At 43.1% G+C, this 9,362-nt stretch overlaps 1 long non-coding RNA gene across 1 annotated transcript; it reads left to right on the plus strand.

Moving 5' to 3' along the window:
• Window positions 1-72: 72 nt before the first annotated feature.
• Window positions 73-7,119, plus strand: LOC116560131. The gene is made up of 4 exons (XR_004272810.1): window positions 73-632; window positions 2,551-2,631; window positions 3,264-3,360; window positions 6,073-7,119. It is a non-coding gene; the product is annotated as an uncharacterized LOC116560131 (long non-coding RNA).
• The last annotated feature ends 2,243 nt before the right edge of the window (window positions 7,120-9,362 follow it).

The raw sequence follows: 9,362 nt of genomic DNA on the forward strand, positions 1-9,362 counted from the left end.
GGGGCGGGGCCGGGGCGGGGCCGCGGGAGGCCGGCCTCGGGGGATCGCGCCGCGGGGGCGGGGCGGACGCGAGGGCGGACGCGGGGCCGGGCCAGGGCGGTGCAAGAGCTGGACAAAAGCGGCTACCGTCCGTGGCGCAGCCGGGCCTCCGTCCTGGTGGCATACTTCGGGCACTATAGGCCGTCTCCGCACACGTGATGCGGGGCTCGGTCACGTCGCCCCCTGGAGGCTTGAGGGTGCGCCAGGTTTGACTCTGCTGGGCATGCGCGCTTTGGGGGTGGAAGGAAGAGGAACGCAGCGGGAAGCAGAGCCCCAACCGGGAGAGTCGTCCCGGCGCGCACGCTGAGGCGGCTTCGTACAGCGGCCATAGGCGCTGCACGGATCCGGGCACACCTTCCTGCGCACCCACTCGTGGTCAACTCCCTACAGGAGCGGAGTGACTCCTGAACTCCCACCCCTCTTTTAGTGTGAGCGTCTGGAGTCCTGACCGCCGCAGCCAGCCCAGCCATGATGAGCTAAGAGGATGTGGCAGCCCAGCCACGACAAACTAAGAGGAAGTGTGGGTGACCTTATGTCAGAGGAAGTGGCTTTCTTATTGGAGCAAAAATTCCCTTACCAATGTCAGTGCTAGGGTAATGTAACCAAACTTATATTTATTCTTTATTCCACCCCCCTTTCCATTTGTTATGAACCATAAAATATTCAACACAATTATTTCGAAATCTAAATATAAAATTTAAAACATAACTTATTGAGACCTACGGTGTGCAAGTCAACTCTGTTACGGAGGGAAGTGGGAGGCTTAGATTCATTTCTTTCCTATGAGCCAAGCACAAGGTAGCTAAGATGCCTGTTCTCTTGGAGCTTTCCTTCTTGTGAGGGGAAACCGGTGACAGACAATAAGCACAGAAACCAAAATATGTCCTATTCAGACAACTAAAATAGGGTTATGTGTCTAGAGGGTGACTGGGGGTGCTGCTTTGGATCGGGTAGTCTGGGAAAGCCTGCAGGATAATGTAGGTAAAATAGCTCATGGTAGGTGCTCTGGAAACGGTAGCCATTGTTTGGGTGATGATACTGGTTCACGTAATAACTCTTGCGTTGTCTACTGTGTGCTGGACACTGTGCCAGGCCATGCAATGGAGAGACAGTCCCTGCTCTTAAAGGGAAGGCATATTTATATGCAATTATAATAAAACGTAGGGTAGTGGCTGGGCCCGGTGGCTCACGCCTGTAATTCCGGCACTTTGGGAGGCCGAGGCAAGCGGATCACGAGGTCAAGAGTTCGAGACTAGCCTGGCCAACATGGGGAAACCCCGTCTCTACTAAGAATACCAAAAAAAAAAAAAATTAGCCGGGCGTGGTGTCTCGTGCCTGCAGTCCCAGCTTCTTGGAAGGCTGAGGCAGGAGAATCTCTTGAATCTGGGAGGCGGAGGTTTTAGTGAGCCGAGACTGCGCAACTGTACTGCAGCCTGGGCGACAGAGCAAGACTCTGTCTTGGAAAAACAAACAAACAAAGGGTAAATGCTGATGGGGGAAGGTGGAAGGTGGAAGGTGTAAATGACTGGAGTTCAGAGATGAGAAAAATCCTCTGGATGGGACTGGCAGGCTTACGGCAGGGGCGCGGCAGTGTTGAGAGTAGTGACTCACATACTGTGATTTATGTTTTCATCATAGTAATGTGTTTGTGTGTGCATGCTAATCATATTTACCCAGTTCTTCACTGAACCGGGACCTGCAGTAAAATTACTGGTAAAATTTCTAGACCCTCCAGAAAACCATCTAAAGCGAATGTAATTTAATTTCTAATTTGGCTTGAAGCTTTTTTATTTTTTTTGAGATGGGATCTCGCTATGTTGCCCAGGCGGGAGTGCAGTGGCTATTCACAGTCGCTATCCCACTACTGATCAGCGATCCCAATACTGATCAGCAAGGGAGTTTTGACCTACTCCACTTCCGACCTGGGCCGGTTCACTCCTCCTTAGGCAACCTGGTGTTCCCCTGCTCCCGGGAGGTCACCATATTGATGCCGAACTTAGTGCGGACACCCTATCGGCATAGGGCACTACAGCCCAGAACTCCTGGGCTCAAGCCATCCTCCCACCTCAGCCTCCCGAGTAGCTGGAACTGCAGGCATGCGCCACCGCGCCCCGCGGCTTGAAGCTTTAACAGCTCCATGTTTTAACTCCCTTTATAGGGGGGAAAGAGAGTAATTGGGAAAGAAGAGTAGTTTGGCCTAAGACACGGTTAACAACGTGTTGTGGAAATAAGCTAGAAAACACAGTACTCCATAAACATGGAACATGAATACAGAAACAGATTATTGATGTCTGTCAAAGGCATAATTATATAATTGTCTATTGTAAAGTAAGCAAATATAATAAAATACTCATTCAAGTTTATGGTGCCAGAAGCTGTACATTGGCAGTGACCCCGTATTCCGTGAACTTGTTTTAGACTTTGGAAAACTTTAAATTCCTTTGAATTCTCTGTCAGCATTTGAAAACATGATTTTTTCATAAAAATATCTGGATTTTTGTCTCCCGAAAGGTCAGAAGATCTAGCAACACAGCAACACCAGGCCCGTGTTCCACTTGACAAATAGTGGCTGCTGGGTAGCCTTCTTAGAGGGTATGTGTTCTGTTACTCTGAAGGTCCTCTGTCAATTACTGACATTAGAGCAGAATTGGGAGGAAAAAGAAATAGTTCTTGCATCTCTGTCTTTCAAAACTGTGCAAACGAAAGGTTAACTAAGGGCTGTATATTTCAAGAAAAAAACAGCATGTTTCTTTGTGAAAGGAGAGAATGTTCCATGAACTTAATATGCAAACAAAGTCAGAAGAGGACGGTTCTGCCTGGCCTTCGTAGGTAATTGAGTTTAACATCTGACTTATACCGGAGGTGGGTGCTCTGTGGACTGGGCCCCATTCCAGAGAGGAGATTTTAAAGCTATTTTTCTGAGGATCAGTGAGACGTGTCATGGGAAAGGAGGAAGGGATGAAGGGCAGAGGAGGCATTCCAGGGAAAGACTGGAATGTGGAAAAAGGAGATCTTGACTAAGGAAAGGATTTACTTTCCTTTGAGAGAGGGTGGAGGCTTTTGTATCAGAAAAAATGTTTTCAGGCAGCTGTAAGGATTGGAGAGAACCTTGAAGTCCTTACAGTGATCTGAGGGACAGGAAGGAAGGGATTGCAGGGATTTCCAGACGGCTGTGACTCTGAGATGATTCACATCTTCTCTTCTGTCCTTACTGCTTTGACCAGATTGAAGGAAAAGATGAACAGATTGGCAACGGCGATTTGGAAAAACAGCGGTGCACTATGATGCCTGTCTCTCTCACTAGATTGTGAACTCCTAAAGGTTTGACTATATTTTGTTAATGAATGTTTGTGACCTGTTAGACGTAGCGGGCAGGAGGACTCTGTTGCACAAAGTATTGAAGAAACATTTGATAGGCTTCCTGTGGCCACACAGCAAAGTTTCTTGTCTGTCTACAGCTGGGAGTAAGTGAGCAAATATCTCTAGTTACACAGTTACGTCATACAACATTGGATCACGTATACTACAGTGGTCCCATAATAATGGCGCTGAAAAATTCCTTTCGCCTAGTGACGTCTTGATGATCCTGACCCCGTGAAGCCCCAGGCTAATGTGTGCATTTGTGTCTTTGTTTTTAATTTTTAAAGAGTTTTTTTTTTTTTTTTTTTTTTTTTAATCTTTTAGAAGGCTGGGCACAGTGGCTCCAGCCTGTAATCCCAGCTCTTAGGGATGCAGAAGCTGGAGGGTAGCTTGAGCCCAGGAGTTTGAGACCTGCCTGGGCAATATAGTGAGACCCTGTTCTCAAAAAAAAAAAAAAAAAAAAAAAAAGGAAAAAAGAAAAAGAAACCTTTTAGAAGTTTAAAAAAGCTTATAGAATAAGAATATTTAAAAATACAGTATTTTGTGTAGCTATACGTGTTTGTGTTTTAAGCTAAGTTTGTGTATAGCTATACAATGTGTTTGTGTTTTAATGTGTTTGTGTTTTAAGCCAAAAGAGTCAAAACATTAAAGCAGTTTTAAAGTTTATAAAGTAAAAAAGTCATAGTAAGGTAAGGTTAATTTGTCATTGAAGAAAGACATTTTTCTTTCTTTTTTTTTTTAACTTTTTTTTTTTTTTTTTTTATAGAGACGGGGTTCCACCGTGTTGGCCAGGCTAGTCTTGAACTCCTGAACTCAGGTGATCCACCCGCCTTGGCATCCCAAAGTGCTGGGATAACAGGCGTGAGCCACTGCACCTGGCCGAAGAAAGACCTTTTTAAACATGAATTTAGTGTAGCATAAGTGTACGGTGTTTATAAAATCTACAGTACATTTACTCACCACTCACTCACTGACTCACTCACAGCCACTTTCAGTACTGCAAGCTGCATTCATGGTAAATGCCCCATACAGGTGTACCATTTTTTTTTATCCTTTTTTTTCTTTTTTCTTTTTGAGCCAGGGCCTCGCTCTGTTACCCAGGCTAGAGCGCAGTGGTGTGATCATAGCTCACTACAGCCTCGATTTCCTGGGCTCAAGCAATCCTCCCACTTCAGCCTCCTGAGTAGCTGGGACTACAGGCACATGCCACCATACCTGGCCAATTGTTTTATTTTTGGTAGAGATGGAGTCTTTCTAATCTATGTTGCCCAGGCTAGTTTCAAACTCCTGGGCTCAAGCAATCCTCCCACCTTGGCCTCCCAAAGGGCAGGGATTACAGGTTTGAGCCATATTTTCCATGGTGTTATCATTGCCTACACTTTTCCGTACAGTAATATGCTGTGGAGGTTTAAGGTCTAGGAGCAATAAGCTATACCATGTAGCCTGTATATGTAGTAGACATCTAGTTTTGTGTAAGTGCACTCCATGATGTTCACACAATGACAAAATTGCCTAATGATGCATTTCTCATAACATATTCCCATGGTTACATGATGCATGACTCTTATTAGAACTAGGTAAAAATCCCTGTACCACTGGGATGGGGAGTTTCACCTCTCTGTTTCACCTACTCTCTTACTTCTTCGTGTTGATGCTTCTCAGGAACATTTTCTGGCTTTTTTCTGTATCTGCAGTGTCTCTGGAGATGATATCAAGTCCAGCGGCCTTAAGTAACATCTATATGCTGATGATGCTAATTTTTATCTTCAGACAAGCTCAAGATTTGTATAGCCACCTATCTGCCAATTTGACACCTTGATCTGAATGTGTCATAGACATTTGATACATATTCAAAACATAATTCTTAATTCCCATTCTTCCAACAAACTCATTCAATCACAGATGAATATACCCTTTTCCCTTTCTCTTTAGAAGGATCATCCTGCTTCCTCCTTTTACTCCCCTCCCACAGGGGTCTTAACACTAAGTCCAACTGATTCTGTCTCCAAAGCATATCTTGTAACTGTTCGCCATTCTCCATCTTTATTCCTAGCCTCTACATTCAAGTGTGCTTAATATTCATTTCCTTCCTCTTAGTTCCAAACTACTTCTCTTTGTCCTACTTCATGGTACTGGAGATGTACCTGCAAACTACGTTTTTCTCTTGGATACATGGCTTTATATTAGGTTTGGTCAATTAGGGGCTAAGGGTATGCTGAAGGGATTCTCAAGGTTGGAGAAGGGAAAAGGGACATATCTTCTCCTGCTATTTTTGCCTTCTCCACATGATAGTGAATGGATCAGCACACACCTGGCCCTGGCAGTATTCCTTCTGGTAATGAATTGCTCCCATGGTTCCAGCAAGTGAATGTCCCCTGGAGGTTTCTTCTTCACCCCAGCAGTGGGTGAGATGTTTCTGCAGTAGCTGAACCATCTCCTTAGAGGCCCAAATCTTAGCCTGCTGCAGTCCTTTCTACATTTCTAAGTTTCCTCCTTGTTTATTTCTCCTTTCATCTTAAGAGTGATAGCTGTAGTCTGAGGTTGCTACCTCTATTACACCATATGATTCTCTTTTATCCTTTTTAGTGGTTAACCACCCTTTTACCAAGTTAACAGTTCCTTATGATTATACTTTCCTTATTTGAATGACTGTGGTTTTTGTCTCTTGACCAGACACTGGACTCATGGCAGTAGTGATCACTGCAAGGACTGTGGCGCAGGATGGATATTTCTGAGTGTCGTGGATGCTTACAGACAGAAGGTGAAAAGCTCAGGTTCTGAAGCTCTTGGTTCAGTTCTTGGTCTGAGAACTAGAGAATTTCCATGGCAGCCCTAAAATAACCTTTTATTTCTTGTAGCCACAGGGTTGAGATTGTTAAAAATTAAACACAAAATTTAATTTTACAGGTTGCAGAACTACGACATCAGTAATTTTGTTGGGAAGTGAATGCCGGGTTTCTCATGTGAAAGTTAGGTCCTTGATTGGGAAGGAAGGAGACCCCAAAACTTGGAAGGGGACATCTGGTTGGTCTCAAATGAGAGTGAGAATCTTGAACCCCTGAGTTGCTCTGAGTCTCCCTTGCCAGCGTGAGTAGCTTGCCCTTGTATATCTGCAGGGTTTTTCCCCCTCAAAAGCCCTGGTTCATCTGGAGCAAATACTTCACAAACGAGGATGCCCACTCTCCTTGGAACCTACCTCAAACACCCTTTATTGCCACTAGACCCATCACCAGGGTCAGTTGTCATCATATTCCAGTGGCTGGGAAGTGGCAGCAGGTCTCTGTCTATAACTCTGGCACTGAGCCCAGATTCCCAAGTCTGCCCCTTATTCCAGAGGGTCCCTGATTGCTATACAGAGGAAGTATGGGCCAAGATAACCTAACCAAACACCAGGCTCCAGATTCTCAAGCAGTCTCTTTCAACACCATGGTTTTGAAAAGTAAATTTGAGAGGTAATTTTAAGGCTCTTACATAGAAGAATTCTCCCCAAAGAAACATATCTATGGTGATTATTGTTCAATTCTGGACCTCTCAGCATTGTTTTCTTGCTCTGTCAGTTACAAAATAAATAATTCTAGCTTTCTGAAGCTTGAGTAGGATGTGTGACTAATTTACAGAGAAGCATCTCTAGTGGAGGATAAACAACACGAAGTATGTAATTCTGGCTGGGTGAGGTGGCTCATGCCTGTAATCCCAGCTTTGGGAGGCCGAGGTGGGTGGATCACCTGAGGTCAGGGGTTCGAGACCAGCCTGGCCAGCATGGTGAAAACTTGTCTCTACTAAAAAAAAAAAAATACAAAAATTAGCCAAGCATGGTGGTGGGCACCTGTAATCCCAGCTATTCGGGAGGCTGAGGCAGGAGAATCGCTTGAACCAGGGAGGAGGAGGTTGTAATGAGCCAAGATTGCACTGTTGTACTTCAGCCTGGGCAACAAGAGTGAAACTCCATCTCAAAAAATAAAATAAAATAAAATACATAATTATGTTTGGAGGCACCAAGAAGAAATGATATTGGTGTTGTCTTTTTATATAAAGTTAGATTATGAATGATATTGGTGTTGCCTTTTTATATAAAGTTAGTTATTTAATATTTAAAACAATTTACAAAGTTAAATGTTTTATATATCACATTTTCCCACACTTATTCATTCATTCATTTATTCAATAAGCATTTTGCCAGTCTTTGTGCAACATGCTGGTATAAAGCCTTGATGAGTTTATACTGTGATGTTCTTTTCCCTAACCTCTTTTCCTATATTTGCTCATTTATTTGTCATTCCATTTTCTCTAAACATTTCTTCTTTCCTATTTTTTCTCTTACATTATTTAAGTGTGTTATAAAAATAATTGTTATCAGCTAACACCCTTTTTGGCCTTAGCCCACCTGCACCCAGGTGAATATTTAAAAAAAAAATTGTTGTCTGTTAAGATTCAGCTATCCCAAATTAGGAATATATGGATTTTGAATAGTTCTTATAGCTGTAGTGGGCTGCATGCCTGCATTTTGCCTTTGTCACTAACAGCACCTGCTTATGGGACAATCAGAGGCACAGGAGTAGTAGAAGCAAAGTTAGGTACCCTACTGAGATCAATTCCATAATGTTGGACACTAAGCTGTAGCCATCCACCCTTTCAAAGTCTACCCTTCTATTGCTGCAGCATTAATTAGTACAATTCCTACTTCTCTCTGAAACAATTTTAGTTTTAGGTCATTCTCTCTGCCTAGCTACCTTGCCCATATGAAGTCTAGAAACTTTTGTTACACAGAGGTGTGCCACTTGGAAGAAAACAGTGTGGAAGGGCTCCATTAAGCATAATCCGAAAACGTAAAACCATGTGTTTACAATTAGCCTAGAATGAGCACTTTGGGTATGGGGACTCCTGCTGTGTGTTTTCTTGTGGCTGCCTAGCACATGGTGTCTTACTTGCTCAATAAGTCTGTTGTGTTTGCTTAATACATGTTTACTGACAGCAATGAATAAAAACTTAGAAGCTAGGCTGGGTGTTTCAACCGTCAGGTGAACAAATTCTGTGAGAACAAACAAATAAGAGTGACTTCCTTTTTCACCTTCCTTCCCAAGCCAGGGTTTATTTTTTTATTCCAGCCTTGTAACCTAAACTGGAGTAAGACACTGTGGCTCCAAGGTGGAAAAACGCTGAAAACAAGGCCAGAGATGAGAGACACGTACACCTCAGGCTGTTTCATAGCAGGTGTTTAGTAAAGAGATTACTTTTAGTTTATTTTGGCCCATACTCACTCTTCAGAGCAAGTGGAATGAGACAAATCTGGAAACCTGGGCTCAGTGCCACAGTTACACTCAGAGACCTGCCGCCACTTCCAGGCTGCTGGAACAAGTTGAAATTGGACTCTAGTTATGGGTCTAGTGGCAATAAGAAGTGTTTGTGGTAGGTTTTGAGGAGAATGGTCATCCTCTCTTTTGTGCGGCAACTGCTCCAGGTGAGGCAATTACACGGTTTTCAAGGGGGTAAAAAAAAGAAAAGACTTCTTAAAGACACAGAAGGGCAAGATTCTTTTTCTAGAAGCTTATTAGCTTTAAACTTTATAGCCTATGATCCATTTTGAGTTCCTTTTGTATAAGGTGTGAGTATAGGTCAGGCTTATTCTTCATGTGTATGTATGTATGCATGCATGTATTTGTGTGTATATGTATGTATGAATTTATGTGCATTTGAATGTTCAAATGTTCCACTATCATTTGTTAAAAATACCATAATTTCTCCACTGAATTTCTTTTGCTCCTTTAAAAAAATCAATTGACCATAAATACAAAGGTTTATTTCTGGACTGTCAATTCTATTTCATTGATTTATCTTTTCCTTTGCCAATACCACACGATCTTGACTACTATAAAGTCTTGAAATCAGGTAGTATGACACCTCCAATGTTGTGATGTTTTAAAAAATATATATTTTATTGCGTTTTAGGTTTTGGGGTACATGTG

The sequence above is a fragment of the Sapajus apella genome, unplaced genomic scaffold, assembly GCF_009761245.1.
Source record: "Sapajus apella isolate SASKATOON/1434 unplaced genomic scaffold, GSC_monkey_1.0 scaffold25, whole genome shotgun sequence".
NCBI classification, from domain to species: domain Eukaryota; kingdom Metazoa; phylum Chordata; class Mammalia; order Primates; family Cebidae; genus Sapajus; species Sapajus apella.